At 39.1% G+C, this 26,380-nt stretch overlaps 1 long non-coding RNA gene across 1 annotated transcript in view; it reads right to left on the bottom strand.

Moving 5' to 3' along the window:
• Positions 1–360: 360 nt before the first annotated feature.
• Positions 361–26,380, bottom strand: part of LOC102163160 (uncharacterized) — an 86,989-nt gene continuing 60,969 nt past the window's right edge. The window contains exon 5 of the long non-coding RNA XR_298647.4: positions 361–1,694. This is a non-coding gene — a long non-coding RNA (uncharacterized LOC102163160). The remainder of the gene's footprint in view (positions 1,695–26,380) is intronic.

The raw sequence follows: 26,380 nt of genomic DNA, 5'->3' as shown, positions 1-26,380 counted from the left end.
TTCATATGTTACCTAATGTCTGGTTTCATATTAAGGAAGTTGAAGTTTTATTTTCAGAATAATAATCAATGTCAGTTTATGATGCTTGTGGGTATTTTTTTTTTTTTTGAGAACATGAAGGATTTTATCTGAAATCAGTGAGCTGTCTTGGTGTTTGTTATTTCGTACTTTATCCTGACCAGTTATGAAAATTGCTTGAAATGTCACATAAAGACAAATAATTCAGGCATGTGATAGATATTGACCTGTATATTTTTCACCAACATTTGCTGAACTTTTAGGTCAATAGGTTTTGAAGTTTACTTAACAAACCAGTGTAATTTATTTCTGTTTAGATTTAAACTGTTTTAATTGCTAGAATTTTTCTTTTTTATGAATATAAAACTGCTATCAGAGTATTTGAACAGATAGGTTAAAAACTAGTTTCTTTGGGAATTAGAAATGTCCTGCCTTTTTTCAAGATAATGGAAGCATATTTAAAATGACCCTTTGTCTTTCACCCTTTCATCTCACGTGCCCTTATTTCCTTTAAAGAGCTGTAATGTCTAGAAAGCTGTACAAACAATTAAGCTAAATCATTTTGTAAGCGGTTCTATGAAATGCAAGAGTGATTTTTTTCTTAAAGTCCAAATGTGTAACTCAGCTTACATGAGCATATAAGCATATTTTGCTTAAATTACATTTCCATCTGACAATATTAATTTCATCAAGGAAGCTTAGTATAAAATTAATTATAGCTATCATTTATGTTATTTCATCTTCCCCTTCCATTGAAGCATCAATGAGAATTCATCAACTGAAGGGCATGATTCACATTTTAACAACAATAAAGAAAATAACCAAAACTACCTTTTTTCCCCCCTCCTACTAGAATTCCGTGACTAAAGACTTATCTCTTAATGTCATCTGAAATGTAATAATATATTTTGAGGATCAGGGGAAACGCTTCCAATGGATATAATGAAAGCACATCTAGTCATATTCTCCTGCTGACAAAGAACATTTCAGTTTCATTGACTTTGGTGAATAACCTCCTGTGATTGTTTGAGAAACAAGTTCCAAGAAAGAATCTGAACAAGGATTCAAATGCCGTCCTGTTGAGCATGATGACAAGGACATCTGCCCTTCTTCACTCACCAATTCCAGAACCCGAAGATTTACAAAGAAAATAACCTCCACACTTCAGAAATCTTCCCATTCCCAGCTGCCCATGAACTCTCACTGCTGGCAGTGGACAAAACTCTTCTCGATAACTGGACATAGGGTTTTATCCAGGCTGCAGGAAGCAACAGCCAAGTCAGAAATAATGTCACATCTCCAACAAAAGTGAGAGAATCCTTGAAAAGACACTTTCTGAGGTGTATACAGATACGGACAGTTATAAAGAAATCAATTTCCATATCCTCAACTTCCATTTGGATTTTTTCCTAAAGCTGGGGAAGGGTTACCCTGGTTCTCCCCTTTCACAATGACCAGGGTTCCCACAGGAATAAAAGTTCTACCTCTCACCCACCATGAATTGAACTAGAGTATAAGTACCTCCAGGATGCCAAAGAACAAGAAAATTCCAAATACTGCTGCAGACGTGGCTTCCTTTAATCATCATACTCATTTGCAGGTAGTATGTGAAGTCACGTTTCTTTTAACAGCATCCCGTCTTCGGCCCCTAATTGGTGGCCAAGGATGTGGCATTTCTGAGGGAAGGTCAATGGGAAAGCAAAGCAAAGGATGTGGTTTAAAGCTGAAAGACTGTCACTTTATTCCACATAGGTGGCAACACCTGGCAAGGTTCCCAGGTCTTATCTTCTTAGATTAGTAAGTATTCTGGAAGACACCAGTTGGCTGCAAATTCAGCCTCTGTATTTTCTCCATTCTTAGTAATAACAGTGTGTGGTGTTAAGGTGTCAATCAGATCAGACACTTCTTGTGCCCCATCACCATCCTCTAGGCCACCTGTGCACTCAAGCCCAACCAGCTGCACACACCTATGTAACCTCAGTGGCACCTCATCTTTCTCATGCTCCACCCCAGGGTCTCTCCAGTGCTGCCACATGGGTCACCCACATTTGACAGCTGCACAAACCGGGACGGGAAACAGTTAATGTCAACATGAAGTGACTCTTGCACCACGGGAACAAGAGCCAGAGGATGAAGACTCCTCTAACATATCCTTTGGGTTAAGCAATGCTGAGACGTATTTCACGTGACTCCGGGGAGGGTCCTTAGCAGGACTGAGCCGAGGCTGCCACAGTGGTGCCCCAGCTTGATAAACTACCCTCCGATTGGCTTGTCTGCCTTCTGTCTCTCAACGCTTTCTCTCTCCCACTTCCATTCCTCGGGATCTCTTCTCAAAATAAGCCTCCTGTATGTAGGCTCTGCTGATGGAGGAAGGCTAGGTCCAAAAGTCTCAGTGTTTTGTGTATTTTGCGTGATTCCAGAAAAGGTAGACATTTTCGTGATTATTTCTTCAAGATGACTGTATATCTTTGAGTAAAAGAGATCTATGGGTAATTGGCAGGATAATGCCCTACATTTTCTGATATTCAACCAGGTAGAGGAAACATGTTCATTAGCCTTTGCCAAGATGTTAAATACTGTACATACATATCATTTTCAACTTGGGCACAAATCTCCTACTTGCCTGCATTTGCCTTGTTCATTTATTTAATGTACTTTGGGCCTGAAGATAAAGTAGAGAGATTATGTTATATCATTTTACCATAAATCATGTACCTAGCAGTAATATTTAATTTTTGATGCATCTTTTAATTTAATATATCATTTATATGCCCTATAATTAATAGTGGCCATATATATATTTTGTCCATTTTTATAAAAATATAAACCTGTAGGCTTAAAAACAGACCATCCTCTTACACGCACATGTGAGATAAAATGTTTCAAAAATGTATTCTAGGACATAATATCTTAAATTCAAGAAAACCTGCTTCATTTAATTAGAATTCCTTCCTCTTTTGCAGATTCAAATCTGTTCCAATTCTTTTAAATATGTAGTTGTTAAAAAATCATGTTTCATCATAAAATAAATCAGAATGTATCTATATACCACAATTCTCAAGTATCATACCTAGATAATTTAAATTTGGCATTAGTATACTAGTCTGTGTTCAGAAATGATGGGTAAATTCCTATGATACAAAAGTCTAATTTTTCCTAATCCAATCATCTGTTGCTGTATAGTAGAAAATTGACAGAACACTGTAAACCAGCTATAATGGAAAAAAATAAAAATCATTATATAAAAAAAGGCTAATTTTTATGGGGTTATTTTCTACCCCAATTTCATGTAATTTCACCTCTATAAACAAGTAGCCTCTAAGTTAAAGATTAATAGGAATCATAGCTGGTATATTGTCTTTTTAATACACTTCCCAGATATTGAGAAATTAAATGATTTTAATGACTGAGTAGAAAATCCTTCTGCAAATCAGATGGTTCCAATTCATGTCTTTTATAAAATTAGATGGTCATTATGAAGTCATCAGCTGCTAAATAATTAAAAATATTTTTATTATAGATTACTATATTCTTCTGACATGCAACTTAGAAGAACATCCTATAACTAAATGATATTCCTACATCAAAATTCCTTCCATTCTCACCAAATTTTGCCAGCAAGTTTTCTTAGTACCTACATCTAGATTAAGAAAAAAAGGGGAGTTCCCGTCGTGGCGCAGTGGTTAACGAATCCGACTAAGAACCATGAGGTTGCGGGTTCGGTCCCTGCCCTTGCTCAGTGGGTTAACGATCCGGCGTTGCCGTGAGCTGTGGTGTAGGTTGCAGACGCGGCTCGGATCCCGCGTTGCTGTGGCTCTGGCGTAGGCGGGTGGCTACAGCTCCGATTCAACCCCTAGCCTGGGAACCTCCATATGCCGCGGGAGCGGCCCAAGAAATAGCAACAATAACAACAACAACAACAACAAAAAGACAAAAGACCAAAAAAAAAAAAAAAAAAAAAAAAAAAGAAAAAAAGGAAGGGATGGAGGAGGAAGAAGGAGGGTTGGGGAGGGAAGGAGAAAGGAGAGGAGGGAGAGAAACTTGAACTCTGTTCTAGTGATAAATAATATTCATCTGCAGATTCATAAACTGACTGGGGAAAAAAAGCCAGCTTCATCCATCTCAATATCAGCTACATTTTCAACAGACTTTACCTCTTATATTTAATAACTACCAAATTTTGTAATATATTTATATTCTTTTGATCAATTTAACATAACTAGTAATTTTCTAGATATTTTCATGCATAAAAATTGTTAGCATTTACAGACTTATCAACAAGGATGATGAAAACACTTTAATTTAAATGTATGGGCATAGTCTTATCGTCATTGTAGAGTGCCTCCAGGAAGCGATTTAAAGTTCCAGGCGTGTGATAATTAGGTCTCAGACTGGTGTAGCTTTAATCTTTGAAAAGAAAGGACAAAGCTCAGGCATGAGAGATGAAATTGAGAAAAGAATCAAAGAAGACTCAGAAATGTTGAGCCCAGGAACCTAGAAGAATAGGTGGGGTGGTGACGTGATTATGCTCGAGCCATTGCTTTTACGAAACGAATCTTGTAGGGAAGGTCAAGATTAGTGAGTGTTCAACAGCATCTTAAAGATGTGAGAGATGCAACAGGAGGGAGCTGGCAGTCAAGGAGTTAAGGCAGGGTGTGGAAGAGCTTCAAATCACCTACTATTTTCCGTCCTTTCTCCAAGCACTTAAGTCATCTTGACTGAGGCTAACAGCTAGGCTCTGTCTACACATAACAAGTCATTTCTACATTGGGATTATTAATGGCCTTTGACGTCATTTTAATTTGAAAGATCATTATGATTTTATTCTTGCCTTTCACAACACTCATCGACTAAAAGCTTAAGCCTCAACTGTGCCCAGTTTTCTCAGGAATCCTACAGCTTCACTGTTCTAAAGAGAAGGTGCCAATTTTACTAAATCTGCTATTTTGAGTAAAGTCCTTTCCCAAGAGTTAAAAACACTGTCACCAGCACATCTCTGCTTTTAGAAGTGACACATTTTTCAACTCCAGACCTCAGGGGTTGATGCTTTTTACAAAATTTAATGCTTTTCAAAGTGTATTTTAAATAGATGTGTATATTTCTCTGGGTCATGATAGATCACATGACTCAAGTTTGTGATGTGTTTTTTTCTTCTCCCCAGTGACGAGTGCATATAACCCACTTCTAAATATTGTTTTAGTGTCAAACATTTATTTTGAGTGACACACATTTTGATTTCACTTTGAAAAAACATGTTAAAATGAAAATACTAAGATGGGCTGGTACAACTTTGACACTTAAGCTGCTGGAGTTTGATTTTGCTGTTATTGTTTTTAAGAGAATTGCATCTCATGAAACATGTAATGGTCCATATTGTCATCTGCTTTTAATAGCTGACTTTTCCATGTTTGCAAGTTCTACTTCATAAATCTGTCTGAGACAATAGGTTAACTTTCCAGCCATAATTGTTTACTGGCTTTGTTGTATGAAACACTTAATGAAGACTAGCAGAATTGTGCTACCCTCTGCCTCTACCAAACTCCAAGTCTGACAGTTCTTTAAACACATGGCAACTAGAAAGAAAGATCATTTTGTTCCTTTTTCATTTCAAATTCAAATATATATATCATTCTTTGTTATCATTGTCTCAAATGTTTTGTTCTTCTTTCACATTCCCTTTGATCATGCTTTGCTTTGGCATCCTTGTTCCATTTAATAATTCAGTCAACGGCACCTCCACCTATATTTCTTCTAACATCTGGCGTAACTTCATTCCTCTCCAATTACCACATGTACTTCCATCACTGGTCTTCATCAAGCAGGGAAGAAGAGGGAGGGGAAGGAAGGGAGGAGGAGGGGGAGAGAGAGTGAGCAGACCATCTACAATGAACATTGAGTTATGCGTTCCTCTCCATCCTTGGGCCACTCAAAGGCCCATTCAGATGTATGCCCTTCAAATCAACTGTGTCTTATTTAGCCAAAGGCATTTACTGATGACATCCATCTACACACATATTTTTCTCTTTCTTATTGTTACAGAAGTGAGTTATGCCTTCCTGTGCAGTAGACTAGAACTAATAGAAAGGTAATATTAAAAATTATTATTTTTACCCTAAGTGAGTCCATCTTTCACAGAGTCTAGGGTAGGTTGAAGTGCTATGTATAATGAAGGAAGCTTTACATGGCTTTGCCAGTACCACAAAGTGGTTTCTTGAGTTTTCAGAATTATGTTAGGAATGTGGAAGCAATCAAGCTGCAATATTTGAGACTTCATTGTCTGAACACACAGCTGACTTAAATATTGTTTTTTAAAAACCATGATGTTGAAAGTAACTTTCATGGAGATTATTGAAAATGATCATCTGAGTTTAGCTTTTGGCAAAGAAAAAAAAATCTTTGGTCTTTTAATCTTCATTATATTTCAAATACCTTTAAAATTAATTTTAACTTTAGGATTTTCAATTTGCTTTTTAACATGTTACTCTAATAAGTAATTTTAACAGTGACAATTTTTGAGAAGATTAAGTGTATTCTCTATTTCCACAATCTTTTTTACGCTAAGAATCAGAGCATCCTAAACACTCTTGCTAACTCATCCTATTTGTTTCTCTTTGGGGATCAGGAGAATTGATTTGTCTAAGAGCCAAGGACATTCAGTACAGATGATGGATTTTCAAGGATGCATATACCAAGGGCCAATCCACACAAAATCATGAAATATTCAAATTTGATCTCTATTTTTAGCCTCCCTGTTTTGAATGTTTTTTAACATTTCTTCTAACTTTAACGCGATCCCTCTTTTCCCTGTCCAGTGCCCACTAACTTCATGCTTGCCCTCTGTTAAACAACTCTTTGAAGAATATTTGAGACCAGTTCACATGAGAGTGTAATTGATTGTTTTCAAGGTGTAGGCATGGGGGGCAAAGGCTGTTCCGGCTGAATTGAAAGTTAACATTTAAGCTAAAAGACTGAGCTTTGTACCTAAGAATTTCAGGTGTATACATGGGGAAAGATGTTTCAATGCAGAGGACTTTTCCATTCTTCAAGTCAACCTACATTTTCCAAGACATTAGCCGTGGTACAGACCAGTCCACACTTCATAGGATCCTGCCACTTCTCTGGAAGATCCCAGCCTGCATACCTCGTGTCTTCTGATAAATTGTTGGTGCTGGACATCACTTGAAGATTTGGAATCACAAAGGAACTGTTCATGAGGCTATCTTTTCATGTCACTTATTTGTTCACCCCCCTCCCCCAAATGTCCTGACCATCTGCCATGTGCTTTAATGGATACTGAGTGCTGTGAATACAAATGTGAATAAGAAGTAGTCCTGGGCCTTCAAGAAGATAAATCTAATGTGAAAGGTGGGGAAATGGGCAGCTACATTACAATGCAACAAAACAAAGGCTCTGTACAGGGGCCCACGCTATCCTCTGGAAGCACAGAAAAATACTAACCCAGGTTTGAGAGGTCAAAGAGGGTTTCCTGAAGAAGGCGACGGCTAAGCTGAGCCCCAAAAGACCAATCAGGATTAGAAGAAAGGAGAATATACTGAGAAAAGTGAGTGAGCCAAGGCTATGAGGTTGAAAATAATCCCATTTCATCTGGAAAACTACTTTCAAAACAGAAGTGAATGGGAGAGGGAGCAAAAGGAGAAAGGAACAAAGAGAGTCCAGGTCTTGGAGGACTTTGTGAGCCTCTTTAAGGGATTTAAACTTATCCCTGAGGCAATGGGTAATAATCGTAGGGGTTTCAACAGAAAAATGATGTGACCAAATACATGTTCTTGAAGGTTCATTCTGGCCAAAATGTGGAGATTAAAGATGGGCAAAACTAGAGTCAGGGAGGCCAGTTAGAGGGTCATAGCAGTGGTGTAGCATGGTGATACTGAAGCCCTGAGCTCAAGTAAGAAAGCTGAGGTGGAGGTGGGTAAATGGTAGTAGGGGCCAAAGGACTTGGTAATTGGGAACTGAGCAGAATCGGTGGTGGTCAGGAAGAGAAGAGCCAACAATAACAAAGAGATAAAGGAGTCACCCTATGATGTGGAATCCAGGAGAACAGGTCATTCTCAGAGCAGCAATAATGAGTGCTCTTTGGGCCAGCCATGTTTAATTCCTAAAGAAAGTCTAGTGTATATCCCTGCCTGCGCTACCCAGTCACCGGTTACCAATCGCATAGACTACAATGAGAAGGGCAGTGCCCACACCATCCAAATGTGTATGATGGCCCTGGCAGGGGCTCAGGAGATAGACTTTGGTTGGAGATGAAGACTTGAGGGTGAGCAGCCCGCAGGTAGTATTTAAAGCTCAAAAACAGATGAATCCCTTCACCACCAAAGAAAGTGTGTGGAGAAGAGGGTCAAGAACCCAAAGAAACCATGTTATTCACTAAACAGGCAAAAGAAGAGAACCCCACAAAAGAAAACAAGAAAGAGGAACCAATAAAAACAGAGAAATGCCAAAGACAGAATGGTTACTCACCCCAAGGGAAGAGGTACTTGCAATTCAGGTAAATTGCCACCAGGTGGAGTATGCTCTCTTCTCAGAATTTGAAATTTCTGCAAGTGTGTAAAGCAGGGCAAAGGTGGAGGAGCATATATACAGGTCCTATGGTTCACAACTCTTGGCAAACCTGTAGACCATGGAGGAACAGGAGCTCCACTGTATAATGCAGAGGAGAAAGTGCATATAGAGAAGAAAGGAAACAAGATTCTAACCCCAGCTTTATGACTTTCTAGCAAGAAGACCTTAGAGGAGGGAGGGATTGGGGTTTGGGACTGGCATATGCACATGATTGTATATGAAATGCACGGTCAGTGGGGGCCTGCTCTCCTATTCAGTATCCTGTGATAACCTATATGGGAATGGATGTGTGTATATTTATAACTGAATTACTTTGCTGTACAGTGGAAATTAACACAACATTGTAAATCAATTACACTTCAATAAAATTAATAATTAAAAAAAGAGCTTAGGCAAATCTTTATCTCCCCATCTTCAGTTTCTCCATATTTAATACTTTTAATTTTTTTTTTTTTTTTTTTTTTTTTTGGCTTCATTTCCTGCATGCGGCAGTTCCCAGGCCAGGGACTGAACCTGCACCACAGCAGTGACAATGCTAGATCCTTTAACCACTAGGCCACCAAGGAACTCCTCTACAAATTTAATATAAGGAATTCATACTAGGGGTTTTAAATCCCTTCCACATGTAATATTATAATAGAAGAAAATAACAATATCAAACAATAGCACACATCTGGGCCTGAGATTTCAATAGGTGCTGGAAATATAAAAAAGGACAAATAAATAGAACGAATTAAGTCCCTGTACTCACAGGCCTAATACTTGTAAACATACTTGTAAATCAGCCATATAGCCAGTGCTGAAATGAATGCACGCACACAGTTACGGAAGCACAGAAAAGAAGCTAACTGCTCTCTAGTCTTCCTGAAGGATGTAAATCCTGAATGAACTTTATAGCACAAGTAGGAGTCTTCCAGAGATCACGAGTAAAGGAATCTTACGCAGAACATGCAGAATGTGCAAAAGTCTAGAGGTATATGAGAACACTGAGTTTTTGGTTCCACGTGGATGGAACATACATGCCAGGATGGAAATAAATGCAACTGGAAAAGTGAACACAGACCAGAGACTCCATTGCAGATCTTATCTATTAGAGAAACAGGTTTGAATCTTGCTTAGTTAATGAACACTTCCTTAGCAACTGCTCTGTACCAGGTAGTGTTGTAAGTGCATTCCAAATGTTAACTCATTCAATCCTTGCAAAAATCCTGTGCGATGAATGCGTGCCCCCCGCATTTTACAATGAGGAAACAGACATAGAGATTAAGTAATTTACTAGCCCTTGAACAAGTGTAACCCTATCAAGGATGGAGCTGGGGTTCCCACCGAGGTGCTGTGGTTCCCAAGTTCCCACTCTCTCTCTCTCTCTCTCTCTCTTTTTTTTTTTTTTTTTTTTGCCTTTTTAGGGCCACACCTGCAGCATATGGATGGAAGTTCCCACGCTAGGTGTCGAATCAGAGCTATAGCCACTGGCCTATGCCACAGCCACAATAATGCCAGGTCGGAGCCACATCTGCAACCTACACTACAGCCCACGGCAATGCCAGATACCACTGAGTGAGGCCAGGGATCGAAACTGCCTTCTCAGGTACACTAGTCAGGTTCATTACCACTGAGCCACAACGGGAACTCCCCAAGTTCCTACTCTTAACCAAGCCTTATGCGGTAGGGGGTGGGAGCCAATTAAAGGATTTTCACCTGGAAATACGGCCATCGAATCCACATTTTAGAAAGGTCCTCTGATAGTAGTGAAAAGTTGGATTGGAGAGGAAAAGTTGGATTGGTGGAGGAAGGAACGCTTTTGCAATACTTCAGGTAAAAGATGACGTGTGCTCAGACTAAACAGTGAGAACTTTGAGAAGACAAATTTAAGAGACATTTAACAAGGCTTTTTTCTAGGCCCAGTAACCAGCCGAATGTGGGAAAAAAAGAACAAGAGAAATCTAAAACGATGCTCAGATTTCTGGCTTAGAGAGAACTAGGTGATTGATAGTGACCTTAATTGAAATTGGGAAGAGAAGAGTTTTGAGCATGCTGAGTACGAAATACAATAGACCATTGGAAATGTAAGGTCTGGAACTTGGGAAGAAAGTCCGGATGTAAATGGTGGCTGAAGTAAGATCATCAGGAAAGGGAGAGTAGAAGGAGAAAGGAGTTAAAATCAGAACTTGAATTTGAACTACAGGAAGAAAAAATGGGGGGTGAGGGGTCTCTAAGGCAGGAGGAAAGCCAAATAACAGTGGTTTCACTATTTTTTTTTTTTTTTGTCTTTTGTCTTTTTAGGACCACACCTGTGGCACATGGAGGTTCCCAGGCTATTGGTCTAATCAGAGCTACAGCTGCCAGCCTACACCAGAGCCACAGCAACTCAGGATCCAAGCCACATCTGCAACCTACACCACAGCTCACGGCAACACCAGATCCTTAACCCACTGAGCAAGGTCAGGGATCGAACCTGCAACCTCATGGTTCCTAGTCAGATTCATTTCCCCTGCACCACAAGAACTCCTGGTTTCACTTTTTAAATTATTTAATATTTTCCTCTGTTTCCTAGAGATTATTTAGAGTTTTATGCTAGAACACAGGCTAAAAAAAAGTGTGGCATTACATAGCTGTAACTAGCCATGCTCTTGGCAGGCAGAAATCATATACAATTCACATCCAAAACAGTCCCTCAGTACATACTTAGTAAATAAATCTTAATTTGTAGACTTTTATGTTCTAATAGACAGCTTTGTCTCATTTCTCCTTGGGGAGACCACCTTGGGGAAAGATCTCATCCAGTTTTCCAAAATAGGAGACCAACAATATCTTGGTCTGATGCGTTAAAATACCTACTTTTTTTTTTTTTCTACAGCCACACATGGAAGTTTCCAAGCTAGGGGTCGAATTGGAGGTGCAGCTGAGGCCTAGGAAGCAGCTTGCAGCAACACTGCATCCTTAACCCACTGAGTGAGACCAGGAATTGAAGCCATAGCCTTACAAAGACAACATTGGGTCCTTAACCTGCTCAGCCACAACTCAAATTCCTAAAATACTATTTTAAGTGCTCCTCAAATGAACAGATTAACTGTATTCTACATCCTACAGCATCCCCTAAAAACTAATAAAGCGTCCCACTGCCTTTTGTCATCCAAAATTCATACAGTATGTTTTGGAAAAAGCATATTCCCTGGGGTCAGGCAGATCTGATTTCAACCCATGGGTCCAGCAGGCCTAGCCCTCTGACCTTGGACAAGCCACTCCATCTTGCTATGCCTCAGTTTCCTCCTCTGCAAAGTGATGATTATGATATTCTTTACGGTGTGAGACTGCTGCAAGGAAGAGATACACGGAGCCCCTGCAGTAGTCACTGTTGTGAAATAGATGCTCAGAAAATACTAATTCTTTGGAGGTATTGCAACCTCAACAACCATTTTCATTGTAAGAATCTGCATTTGCAAGAAGTGCCCCCCCAGAAGTTCAAGGCTTCCTCTGAGCCTGGAGGACCTGCAATGTCATCAAGAGCCACGAGGTAGGGGTGGTGCCTCTTAGGGGACCCTAGGTCAGGGGTTCCTCACATCAGGGTAAATAAACTTCCCAGTGCTAAGTGAGCATCAAGTTCTTTTTCCAGTATGCGCCTTTCCATCCCATAATAGCAGCCTCTAGGGAGTTCTGGTGTGGTGCAGTGGGTTAAGAATCTGACTATAATGGCTTGGTTCACTGCGAAGACACAGGTTCAATCCCTGGCCTGGGAACTTCCATCTGCTGAGAGTGTGGCCAATTAAAAAAAAAAAGAAAGAAAAAAAAACAGCAATATCTAAAGACTAAACATGAAAGACTAAAGACTAAACAATATCTAAAGACTAAAGACTAATATCTAAAGACTAAATATCTAAAGACTAAATATCTAAATATCTAAATATCTAAATATCTAAATATCTAAAGACTAAATATCTAAAGACTAATATCTAAAGACTAAAGAACAATATCTAAAGACTAAAGACTAAACAATATCTAAAGACTAAACATGAGCATTTAAGAATTTTAAAAATGATATATGTTATTTGAAAAAAGGCAATGAAAAAGCTACTTAGGTACATATCGTGTAACTTCCTGACTCCCTTAAACTGTTTTAAATTATTTAACTAAATCTAAACTTGGTTTTAATCACCTCACATGCATTTCGAGTCATTCTTATGGGAACAGAAGGCTAACAGCCTCTAAACTATGCTTACCCATAGAATTTGGCGAAGAGCTCCATGGAAAAAGCCCTCGGTCCTTTTCACCTGCTGGGGGATTAAATCCCCTCATTAAGAGGCTTAGGCGAACCACTTCAGCCAATACTTACAAGAAAATCTGGCCTCGAGATGCCGTTTCAGAGTTTGGCCCTCTTCCTACTGCCTGTCTTTGTCCCACAATGAAACGGAAAACGCTCACTGGGCTCTCCAAGCCTTGTGACCCTTGACTCCTAATCAAAACCCGGTTACCAGAGTTACACTGGCTCCTGCTCAGGCACCTGACTCTGTGCTTGCCGCTGCTGCCACTTGGCTCGGTCACTCTGGTGCCTCCTGACTGCTTCCCCAGGGTCCGGTGTAGGATGCTCTGTGTGCTGCTGTCCCTGGGACTCTGTGTCCACTTAGGCCCTCTGCTTATAGACATCGAACACGTTCTATTCCTCTCCTCCAACTTTTGCACATTGTAAATGCTAGAAACAAAGAATGCTTTTTAAAAAATGTTAACACAGTGTCATGGTTTTGAGGGGAGTGAAACTATTCTATGTGATATCAGAGTAGTACATACATGTTATTATACATTTGTCCAACCCATTAAATGTAAAACACCATGAGTGAACACTAAAGTAAACTATAGACTTGGGTGATGATACATCAGTGGCGGTTCATTGGCTGGAACAGATAGATGTACCACTTTGGTGTGGGATGTTGATAAAGCGGGGTGGGGGAGGTATAGCGGAAATCTCTGTATTTTCCACTCAATTTTGCTGTTAAACTAAAACTGCTCTAAAAAATCAAAGTGTAGTTGGTTGGTATGGTTTTTGGCTGCACTCGTGGCATATGGAGTTTTCCAGGCCAGGGATCAAACTTGTACCACAGCAGCAACATGAGCCACTGAAGTGAAAACACCAGATCCTTAACCTACAGAGCCACCCAGGAACTCCCCGATTTGTTTGTTTGTTTTTAAGTGTCATTGCTGTCCTTCTACCCTGCAATGTAGCAGGAACAAAAAGTGTGACTTGTGGTTATCGTTTAGCTATTCAGCACTCATCTCGTGCTGGTGACTGTGCTATGGGAACACAGGGGACTCTACAGACCCAGGGCCTGCCCTCAGGAATCCTAAAGTTGAAAGAAAAGGAAAGAAAATTAAACTAAGCCACCCAACTAAGCACTTAGGTACACAGTAATGGCAAAGAAGGCACTAAGGAGAGTATTTCCAGGGGGCAGCTAGGAAGGGCTGTTGCTGTTTGCTTAACATATGTTCACCCTCCTCCTTCAACACTGACATGCTGAGTAGTTAGTAGTTAGTGCAATTGAGTAGCTGAGTTACTACAGCAATGTCAGTCCCTCACCCCTTCCTCCAACCACCCCAGTCATAGCCTTTAAAACCCAGGTAGTGAATCAAAGAAGATGTAAAGAAATGGAAAGATATTCCATGTTCCTGGATTGGGAAAATCAATATTGTAAAAATGGCCATACTACCCAAAGCAATCTACAGATTCAATGCCATCCCTATCAAATTACCCATGACATTTTTCACAGAACTAGAACAAACAATCCAAACATTTATATGGAACAACAAAAGACCCAGAATCGCCAAAGCAATCCTGAGAAACAAAAACCAAGCAGGAGGCATAACTCTCCCAGAGTTCAAGAAATACTACAAAGCCATAGTCATCAAAACAGTGTGGTACTGGTATCAAAACAGACAGACAGATCAATGGAACAGAATAGACAACCCGGAAATTAACCCTGACACCTATGGTCAATTAATCTTTGACAAGGGAGGCAAGAACATAAAATGGGAAAAGGAAAGTCTATTCAGCAAGCATTGCTGGGAAACCTGGACAGCTGCATGCAAAGCAATGAAACTAGAACACACCCTCACACCATGCACAAAAATAAACTCCAAATGGCTGAAAGACTTAAATATATGACAGGACACCATCAAACTCCTAGAAGAAAACATAGGCAAAACACTCTCTGACATCAACATCATGAATATTTTCTCAGGTCAGTCTCCCAAAGCAATAGAAATTAGAGCAAAAATAAACCCATGGGACCTCATCAAACTGAAAAGCTTTTGCACAGCAAAGGAAACCAAAAAGAAAACAAAAAGACAACTTACAGAATGGGAGAAAACAGTTTCAAATGATGCAACTGACAAGGGCTTAATCTCTAGAATATGCAAACAACTTATACAACCCAACAGCAAAAAAACCAATCAACCAATGGAAAAATGGGCAAAAGACCTGAATAGACATTTCTCCAAAGAAGATATACAGAAGGCCAACAAACACATGAAAAAATGCTCAACATCGCTGATTATAAGAGAAATGCAAATCAAAACTACCATGAGATACCACCTCACACCAGTCAGAATGGCCATCATTAATAAATCCACAAATAACAAGTGCTGGAGGGGCTGTGGAGAAAAGGGAACCCTCCTGCACTGTTGGTGGGAATGTCAACTGGTACAGCCACTATGGAGAACAGTTTGGAGATACCTTAGAAATCTATACATAGAACTTCCATATGACCCCGCAATCCCACTCTTGGGCATCTATCCGGACAAAACTCTACTTAAAAGAGACACATGCACCCGCATGTTCATTGCAGCACTATTCACAATGGCCAGGACATGGAAACAATCCAAATGTCCATCGACAGATGATTGGATTCGGAAGAAGTGGTATATATACACAATGGAATACTACTCAGCCATAAAAAAGAATGCCATAATGCCATTTGCAGCAACATGGATGGAACTAGAGAATCTCATACTGAGTGAAATGAGCCAGAAAGACAAAGACAAATACCATATGATATCACTTATAACTGGAATCTAATACCCAGCACAAATGAACATCTCCTCAGAAAAGAAAATCATGGACTTGGAGAAGAGACTTGTGGCTGCCTGATGGGAGGGGGAGGGAGTGGGAGGGATCGGGAGCTTGGGGTTATCAGACACAACTTAGAATAGATATACAAGGAGATCCTGCTGAATAGTATTGAGAACTTTGTCTAGATACTCATGTTGCAACAGAAGAAAGGGTGGGGGAAAAAATGTAATTGTAATGTATACATGTAAGAATAACCTGACCCCCTTGCTATACAGTGGGAAAATAAATAAATAAATAAATAAATAAATAAATAAAACCCAGGTAGTGGAGTTATTCCTACTGTGAGCATCTTGGAATTGGCACGTGTGCTGACCTTAGCTAAACCTCTCCAAAAAAGCACTGCTGCAGTTCAAAAAGCATCCAGAACCACCTCACACCTGTTAGGATGGCTACTATCCAAAATAAAAAATTACAAGTATTAAGGATATGGAGACATTAGGACTCCCACATGCTGTTAGTGGGAACATAAAATGGTACAATGCTACGGAAAACAGTATGGCAATGCCTCAAAAAATAAAAAATACATTTACCATATGATCCAGCAGTTCCACCTGTGGGTATACACTTGAAAGAACTGAAAACAAGTCTCAAAGAAATATGTGTACACCTGTGTTCATGGCAGAATTATTCATAATAGCTAAGACATGTAAGCAATCCAAGTCTCCATCAATGGATGAATGCATAAGCAAAATATGGTGTGTGAGTGTATATGTGTGTGCGTGTGTGTGTGTGTGTGTGTGTGTGTGTGTACAATGGAATATTATTCAGCCTTAAAAAGAAAGGAAATTCTGACAGATACTACAACACAGATGAACCTCAAGGACGTTTTGCTAAGTGAAATAAGCCAGTCACAAAAAGACAAATACTATATGATTCCATTTATACGAAGTATCTGGAATAGTCAAATTCACAGAGTCAAAAAGAATGGTGGTCATCAGGGGCTCAGGGGAGGGAGGAACAGGGAGTTACTGTTCAATGTATATAGAGTTTAATACTGTAAGATTAAGAGTTCTGGAGATGGGTGATAGTAATGGTTGCATGAAAATACAAATTACTTAATACCTCACAACTGCATACTTAAAAGTGGTTAAGACAGTAAATTTTATATTATGTGTATTTTACCACAACTTTAAAAAATAGGGGGGAAAAAAAAGGCATCCAGGAGGCAAGACATTACAATCTCCTCTAGCTGCCTTCAAGGTTCTAACTACTTACACACAAGCCAGTGATGGCAAACTTTGAAACCAGAAGGTGACCGTACCCTTTCTTCCCTTCTCTCCTCTATTCGTTTTCTGTCTCTCCTTTCCTCTTGCCTTTCCCCAAAGAATTTTTGACTTGGAGTGTACTAGAGAAAGGGTGAACATGTAGACATATGTCAAGTAACAGGAAATTGTATCTTGAGATGGTTGGCATCAGACTCCGTAATCTCCACCTTTGGAGAAGGCAAGAGTGTGAGAAAATGGACACTCTTCATCCATTGCTAGTGGGAGGTCCACTCATGGGACCTTTGAAGAGGGTGATGTGCCACCTTCCAACAAAAAATTATTGTAACTTTTGACCAAGCTATTCTACATCTGGAATGTTTCCTTTAGAAATGCAAATGGGCAAAGATATATCCTTTAGGATTTCACCTGCAGCACTATTTAATGCAACAAAAAGAAATCGATAATCCAATTAATCAGAAAATAGTTAAATAAATTACGATCAGCCATACAATGGAATACTATGCACTTGTCAAAAGAGAAGGACAACTATAAAACTCTAAAAACTAATGGAAAGAAGTCAACGGTATAGGAAGGAAAAACAGTAAATGGCAAAACTATGATTAGAATGATCTCGTGTTTAAAAACGAACGTTCGCATATGTGTTTGTTTAAGCTTTTTTTAACATCTGGAATGCTGTGCAACTGACTACAAGAGGTTACCCCTAGGGACAGAAATTTAGGAGAAAGGAACTTTTGTTCTCTCTACAGGATATATTTTCATTTAGTTTGACTACTGCTCATAATTAACATGTATTATTAAGGAGAAAAAGTTTAATAAAGAAAAAAAATTTTTTTTAATTTTAGTTGCTACAAAACAGGATTGTAATCATGGACTCATCCTCATGTGGATTCTTGCTTTAAGCAGTTCACATTGTTCAATTTCAAACAGCCCTTTTATTTTGAGTCCCCTGTTTTTCTCTATAATTGGTATTCTGTATAAAACAACCATCTGGACAAAGACAGAAAGGTAGAAATAAATGCACAGGAAGAGAAAAGAGGTGGAAGAGGAAATTAAGGACTTATCCAAATATAAAGCAGTTATCAAAATTATGTTTGTGGAGAACTCATAATATGACAAAATACATATAATATATAACATATATTATATATTGATATATATGTTTGTGGAGAATTCATAATGCAGTGAATATATTCTATATGATATACATAATATATATAATAAAAAAACAGAATTCAAAGATGTATAATTAGCATGACCATAACCAGAAAAAAGAAATAAACGGCCTCCACAAAGCCTCTAAAGTAAACCAAAATATTAACAATGATAGACTAGACGGTGAGATGTTAGATTTTTCATTTTTTCACATTGTACATTTTCAAAAACGTAGAATTCCTTTTATCATGTAAACAATCACATTTTTATTCCAGCTACATCTATCACTACCCAACATTTTGCCTTCCCAAAATAGCACCACAAGTACAGATCACAGCACAAAGTATAGACGTGTCTAGTTCTAAACTCATTTTCAAAGCCTGTGTGTCTTAATTCTGAGAAGCCCATCAAGTTTGGAGCCTTTCCTTGTCTGCACTAGGACTTGAAGATTCCTTCATATTCCTAAGGAATATAGGATGGGGAAATAAACATCAATGACTTGTTGGGTCTGTTAACCTGGGAGGTAACTTTAATAATATTCATTGAAAGTATATAGAACCTCAGTGTGAGAATGCAGGACATGATGGAAAGGTTCCTTGTTGCTTAAATTTTCTTCACAAAGTTGAGATGAGAAACCATAAGAGTTTCACAAAATTAATCTCTGTCTCTCAAATCTCTTGCTTTGGATCTACTGAATCTCTTTTGGCCAGAGGGCACTTACACCCTCTGTTTTCTGGTGAGAATTTGTGTTGGCCTGCTTTTCTTGCTTTGGTTTGTTTGCTAACAGTCACCAGCTGTGCAAGCTCCCTCTGTAATTTCTTGTAACTTTTTTTTTTTTTTTTTTTTTTTTTTTAAGAATAGGGCCTCAAATGCAGGGTTTCATGATACGGTCTCAAGCTCCACATGAAGTGGAAAATTTTCAGTGCCAAAGCATGCCAAAGAGGAGCGGGGCTGCTGGTCTCCCTGGACCTTTTCTGTAAGCCTGAAAGAAAGACGTTCTTTCATCCTTGCAAGTCAGGTTTTTCTGAAACTGTCACACACCCAAGAGGAGAGATGCTAGTTATTTCCTAACTTTGAAATCTGCCTGAGTCAAACCGGCAGCTTATCAAAAACTTATCAAAATGGGACTTCCAATGCCTAATCACATCCTTAATACTCACCCACTGCATTTTATTAATAATCCTCTCTACATAGCCGTCAACCTGAAGATCTACTGGTATATGGTTTGGTTGATGTTCCTTAAACTGAGATAAGAAATGCTAGTCCCTTTCATCTTTCTCCTCCGATTTATCAGAGTTCAAAGTGTTGCTATTGCTGTTGGTTTAGCTCTGCTTTATTTTTTTTAAACATTTAACTTGTAGCCCAAGCAAAAAGGAAGGGAGAATGTATATTGACTATGAGCCCTGAGCTTTATATGAATACAGCGTGTTTTGTTTTCCATTTAATTTACTCAGCAATCTGGTAACTTTAGAGATGAGGAAAATGAAGCTCAAAAATAGATGTAATCTGTCACGTTGAGGCCAAACTGCTATTACATTGCAGAGTTGAGTTTCAAGTCATTTCTATTTCAAGTCAGTTTTCATTCTACCATGTTGTTTCTTATAATTTAATACAAGAGAAAACTATTATCTATTGAACACCTATGATATGCCAGATGTGTTATAGATATTCACTCATATAACCTTACCAAAACATATTCCAGTAGGAATAGTTATCTTCATTTTTATGAAAACATTAAAGCTCAGAGAGATTAAACATTTCCCTAACATCCATGGTTTGCTGAGGACAGACCCAGAATTTATCTCCAAGTCTGTTTCCAAAGCTCACTTTCTATCTCATCACAGATAGTGTTTTATGTGGAATTATTCATAAGAACAACTTGATGAGGTAGGTACCATGATCATTCCAATTTTATAGATGAGAAAAATTCAGCTTAGACAGGTTTAGGAACTTGTCCACAAATCCATTAAGTGTGTAAAAGAAGAGATTAAGACCCAGACAGTCTGACTTCAGCACTCTTAGTCACTTAATGAACTATCTCCGGAGAAACACTTTTAGAGAATCTCTATCATGATGAAGACAAAAGAAGAAACTTCCTTAGGCGTGCAAGGCACAAAATGTGATCATTAGAAGGAGAGAGAAAAAAGAAAAAGTCTCCACTAAACAAGGATTGGTCACTAGGGATTTCTGGCTCCTCCACAAATACATAGTGCAAATTATCCATTGTTATTGGCAGAAGTGTCCATTAACACATGGTCTCATTCCTCTTAACTGCGGCCCTGGTGAAAGCTTGCAGCTCCGGAGGAAAAGGGGAGGGTTCTGGAGTTGTATAAATAGGGAAATTGTGCAATGACCTATGTGGGTGGTGGTGAGGCTTTTAGCATCCAGTTCTTTGAGTCTTGAGATGAGCTTACTCATCCTCAATGTTCCGGGTCAGGGGAGAGCTCTGCCAAATGAAGGAATGAGCCATCCTTCATGCTCAAGGCCAGGGCCACTGACCCACCATCAGGAGGGCATGACACTGGAATTGCCAGTTCAGTAGTGGTGATGGATTTGCACTTGTCTCTCCGTGTGCATTTACAGGCTCCTCTGGCCCACTGTGAGCAATGACAAGGACCTCTGAGGGCACCAGGATTCAAGGGGCAGTGCTGTTGTGATATATGAGATTAGCAATGACCTCAGCTACCTTGGAGCCTAAGGCAAAGAGAATGAGCAGGGTCCCATGTAAACTAAACTGGGTGAATGCGTGACTCAATTTCTCTCTGGCTTTCTCTGTGTAATTAAGGAAGGAGATCAGAAACTATTACAGGAAACTGTATTTTTAATGTCTGCAACAGCTCTCGCTTCTAGGAATAAGATAAAACAGAGTCCAAGCAGAGTGCCCTGAGCCTAGTCTGAAACAAATTTTTCTTTTATGGATATGTGTTAGATTTATATGCCTCCAACTTCTGTGCTTTATTACAAGGCCATCCAGCCGGAATGTCCTCATAGAGAGACAGATGCAATATTTCCTCCTGGTGGGAGGTGAGGAGGCAGAAGAAGGGAGAGACAGCCTTATTATGCAAAGGAGCTATAATAAAGGCTGCTTTTCCCCACTGCAAGTGGCCCTTTGAGAAGATGAGTAGCGAAGGGGGGCCTGAAAAGGGCTTGATGCCTATTTATCTAATAAAACCTTGATTACAAGCAACAGGTGCACTGGCATATAAACTACCTTGGAGTCATCAAGAAATTCTAAAGAAAGCTGCATCAAATTGCAAATGCTATGACTTTCATCTAATGATAGGTATTAATTATACGGGGAAGATTGCAATAGGCCCATAAAATGGGTGTTTGCATCCTCATTATTCAGTATTTCATGCCATGATGATAAAGCAATAATGACAGAATAATAAACAAGCTTTTTATTTATTTACTTCCCTTACTGAAAACCAGACTTTGAAAGTCAAATCACAAAGTTTGGAGGAAGGGGGTAAAAGACTCCTAAGAACATCCACAAAGGATAAGCAGAGATGTCAGAGAAGAGAAAGGAAGAGATTAACCAATTGACAGGGGCGTGGGGGCGGGGGAGGACGCGTGTTTTGTTTTGTTTTGTTTTGTTTTCTAATAAACATGCTGCTGAAACGGTATCAGAATTAAATGGCAACTTTCCCTTGCTGGTCATAGTAGTGTTTTGTTTATGTGTTTTTCAACGTCCAAACCCTTGCAAAGAACAAGGTTTTCTTTTTGAGGTGACGTGGGCGTGGGGTGGGGGAGGGGTATACAATATTGACGAGGAATACATGAGGTCGGATGTCACGTACCCAGCGGCACCTGTCACTCTATGATTGCTATACGAGGGCCCAGTGACGAGCAGAGCCAGGCTATGGGAGATAGCAAGTGGGTGGGAAAGCACTGGAAGAGCTGAGATTGTCCGCAGGAGGAGGGAGGGCAGGAAGTGGTGGGTGGAGAGGCGGAACCGCGCAGGAGGCAAAGCAGTGAATAAACAAACCCACAAGCACGCGTGTGCCAGGAGACGGCGCAGATCCTTATCAAGACGATTTATTAAAGAGCATCTCATAAAAATTAAGGGCAATTGGGGGGGAAGATGCTGGGAAAGGCGCGGGGTGGGGGTAGTAGCAAAGACTGACTTCAGCTGGAATCCTAAAATCACCCTCTCAGAACAAACTGCCCAAAGTACCCTGTTTGGTTTAACCCAGCCTAACTCTCCGCATCCTCCTGTCATCCATCCAGCTTCCTGCCTACCGGCCTCTTCAGCGTTTCTCAGGGTTTTGAACCCCGCTCAGTTAATGTTTTGATAAATGTATTTTTCAAAACATTGGCAAGTCTTGATGGCTATGACTCAATTTTTTTTTTTTTTGTCCTAATAGAGAGGATGAAGTAAAGACTGTTTTTCACTTCAAAGAAAAAATAAAATGATCTGATTATTTACCCACTCTCCGTTTTTCCTTGAATGCTCTCTCTGGAGACAAAGGCAAAAGAGTCATATTAGATGTTTGCAAATTATATTATTTGTGTAACAGATCCAATCTTATCTGGTGAATGATGTGAGCATGGAAAACCAAAGTGGAAAAGGTAGATGGAGGATGAATGTGGAAAGCCCTTTAGGTTAGATTCCACTAATTCGGAAATTGTGATAAATCTCAACTTGAGAAAATTTACCTTTCATTTATTTTTTGAAAATGGCAGGCAAATTAATAATGTAAAAAAAAAAAGTGGAAGAAAACACTTTTTTATCTACTGAAGCAAACAATACCTCATGTTGCCCCAATATCAACAACTATGCATGTCTAAGTCTCAAATGGGCAAAGCGTAGCCTATTTTTCATGAACATAATCATGAAACAAACCAGTGGTAGACCATTTTTTCTTTTTTAAAACTTGGACCATCAATCTTTTATTTATAGAACAAAATAAAAGTCAAGTTTGATAGAATTGTTTGTTAATTTCAAAGGATACTCTTGATTTATGTACAATAGGTATGCTGCTGTGCTCTGAGATTAAATTCACATTTAGCTTGTGGATACCTCATTCAGGAACCTGAAACACTATATTCCAAGGAAAAAAAAAAAACTTTATTCAGGAGATTCCCAAGTTCCCTGACTTTCAATTAGATGACTACATATAGATGCAAAGACTTACTCATCCTCTGGAACACTCACATGGAGTATTTTCAGAAAAATGGGTGTCAAGATGATTCAGGGTGGTTTTGGTTGAAGAGAAGCAACCAAAAGGACAGAGGTGTGACACTATGACATACCCTGCTCCATCTTCACACCTTAAATACCACACAGCAAAATCCTCCACATCACTGCTAAAACTTGTCACTCCTCTTCTCTATCTAAATTTCCCAGTCACCCACTGACTTATCTAGAGTCCAGAAGATATGAATAATAGTTAAATGCACCCCTGAGCTATCCCATATAGGAGAACTCAAGAAGGAAAGCAATGAGGTCCCACTCTACAGCACAGGGAACTATATCCAATCTCTTGGGATAGAACATGATGGAAGATAACATGAGAAAAAGATTGGGACACTTTGCTCTCTAGCAGAAACTGGCACAACACTGTAAATCAACTACATTTTAATCTAAAAATATTGTAAAAAAAATTTTTTTAAAAGAAGGGAAGTTAAGGTCCTATCTCTTCCCACAAAGTTTTGCCTTGACTCATTCACTTAAATTCACTGATTCAACTGTCTTATGAATACTTACTATCATTTACATAAATAGTAATTAGAGAATAAAAGATTTAGACTCCCTTTCCCTTAAGGCACATGTAGTCTGGAGGTTCTGGGTGTGGGGACAACAGTTGAAGCAAAGTTTGAACAGAAGCAACCATAACATAAGACAGACAGATGTAAGAAAGATGGCAAAACAGATATGCCTGTTTTCTTTTTTTTTTTTTTTAAGAAAGTGAAATCAGGGAGAGCAAGAGAAAATTACTTCTCTTTTGGGAATAGTTGATAAAGCCTTTAGACAAAATGGTGCTGGAGATAAATTTGCAAAATTACTTTCAACTTGAAATAAAAGTGAGCTAGCTCTCCAAGTGAGAGTAACGTGGTGAACAAGGAAATTGACATGAGAAACTGGATATATGGGGTGATGTTAAGATAGCGCTTTGAGATTTAGGTACATGAAGGAAAATATTAGCCTAGCCGGTGAGTTTGGAAAAGTAGACTATTCATGTAATAGACAGTTATCAAGAATCCATTATGTGCTGGACACTCTACTAAGTACCGGGTATAAAAATGGTCTAAAAACTTTTCTACCCAAAATGATCCCCTAGGCCAGCAGCATTGGTATCACTTGAGTTTTATTAGAAGTTAATCATTTCAGGGATGGACTGGAAAGTTTGGGGTTAGTAGAGGCAAACTATTACAATTAGAACGGATAGGCAATGAAGTCCTAGGATACAGCACTGAGAACTATATCCAATCTCTTGGGATAGAACATGATGGAAGATAATTTGAGAAAAAGAACATATATATATATATATATATATGTATGACTGGGTCACTGTGCTGTACAGTAGAAATTGGCATAGCATTGTAAATCACCTATAATTTTAAAAATTCAAAAAAAAGAAATTAGTCATCTCATAATGCCATTTGCAGCAACACGGATGGACCTAGAGTTAATCATATTAAGTGAAGTAAGTCGGACCAAGAAAGACAAAGTGGTATCATATGATATCGCTTTCATGGGGAATCTAATGTCTGATACAAATGAACTTATTTACAAAACAGAATAGACTCACAGACATAGAAAACAAACTTGTTACCAAAGGGGAAAGGGGGGGACGGGGAGAGATAAATTAGGAGTTTGGGATTAGCAGATATAAACTATTACACATAAAATGGATAAACAGGGTCCTACAGTATAGCACAGAGAAATATAGTAAGACCCTATAATAAAGTATAATGGCTGGAGTTTAATAGAGGCAAATATTGCCTTTGGAATGGATAAGCAATGAGATCCTGTGTATAGCACTGGGATTTATATCTAGACACTTATGATGGAGCAGGATGGAGGATAATGTGAGAAAAAGAATGTATATGTATATGTGTGACTGGGTCAGTTTGCTGTACAGTAGAAAATTGATGGATTACTGTAATCCAAATATAATGGAAAAAATGAAAAGCATTTTAAAAATAAAAATAAAAAAATAAAAAGCATATCCAGCACCTGAAAAAAAAGAATATGAAAAATGCATATATGATATATATATAATTGAATCATTTTGCTATACACCAGAAACTAACATAACATTATAAATCAACTATACTTCAATTAAAAATTTAAATTAAAAGAGGAAATTAACCATTTCAGACCCACCACCCCACACCTAATGAGTCAAAATATGCATTTTAACAAAATCCCCAGGCGACTCCTGGGGGTGAATTGTTTGAGATCCAGTGGTGCAAGGCATTGCCCATATTTGAGGAGACAACATTTTATTGGAGGAGACAAACAAGCAAACTAATAGATGTAGTGCAATAAGATAAATGCTGCGAGAGCAGTGGAGCATGCTGAGTGAGCCAATCAGATAAGTGGGAAAGGTCGAGGGGGTTGGGGGGTGGGGTGGGATCCAGTAGTTGTATGCACAAATGGGGCCACGGAGTAGACTGATTATTGAAGAAATTTATCAATGAATGGGAAGAACATTAATTTTTCTTGACTGCCTGAGCTCTATTAAATCAATTATTTCACTGCCACTTCTTAGAAACAAGCTACCATCCTCTCTTGCGTGCACTATGCAGCAGTCTCTGGACTGGCTGTTAAGCTTTATCCATTGTGCCCACCCCACCCCCACCCCCACCAAGGGTAAGATGCTGCAGCCAGAACAACTTTCTCAAAACATGAATCTAATTTTGCCATTCATCTGCTTAAATTTCTTTCATAGCTTTACATTGCTTCACTCCTTAGTGGGGTCGATAAAGCCCTGGTGACCTAGCTCTGTTGCATCTTCCTTCCAGCACCTACTTAGGCAGCCCTAGTGCTATCCATCCCAAAAAACAGGGCTTTTTTTCTGTCTCTCATACTCTTCACACTACCTCCCACAACAGTCTGAACATATTGCTCTCTTTGCTTAAACACTCTTCCATTTTCCCCTTAGCCTGGTGAATTCCTGCACACCCCTGAGACCTCAAATGAAATGATCTTCCATGGGCGCAGTCTTGCCAGACTCCCTGATGATGGCACATCTCCCCAATGAAGGAGTCCTCCTTTAGCTGTTTCCCCAATGCTATGTCACTTATGTTGTCAATTAACTGTCTTGCTCCCCAA

This window comes from Sus scrofa, chromosome 6, assembly GCF_054392235.1.
Source record: "Sus scrofa isolate SSC_HxYL_T2T_F1_AM1 chromosome 6, Sscrofa_HxYL_maternal_Yorkshire_Landrace_v2.0, whole genome shotgun sequence".
NCBI lineage: Eukaryota > Metazoa > Chordata > Mammalia > Artiodactyla > Suidae > Sus > Sus scrofa.
The sequence above is the reverse complement of the archived record's forward strand: the minus strand, read 5'-3'. Positions and strand labels throughout refer to the sequence as shown.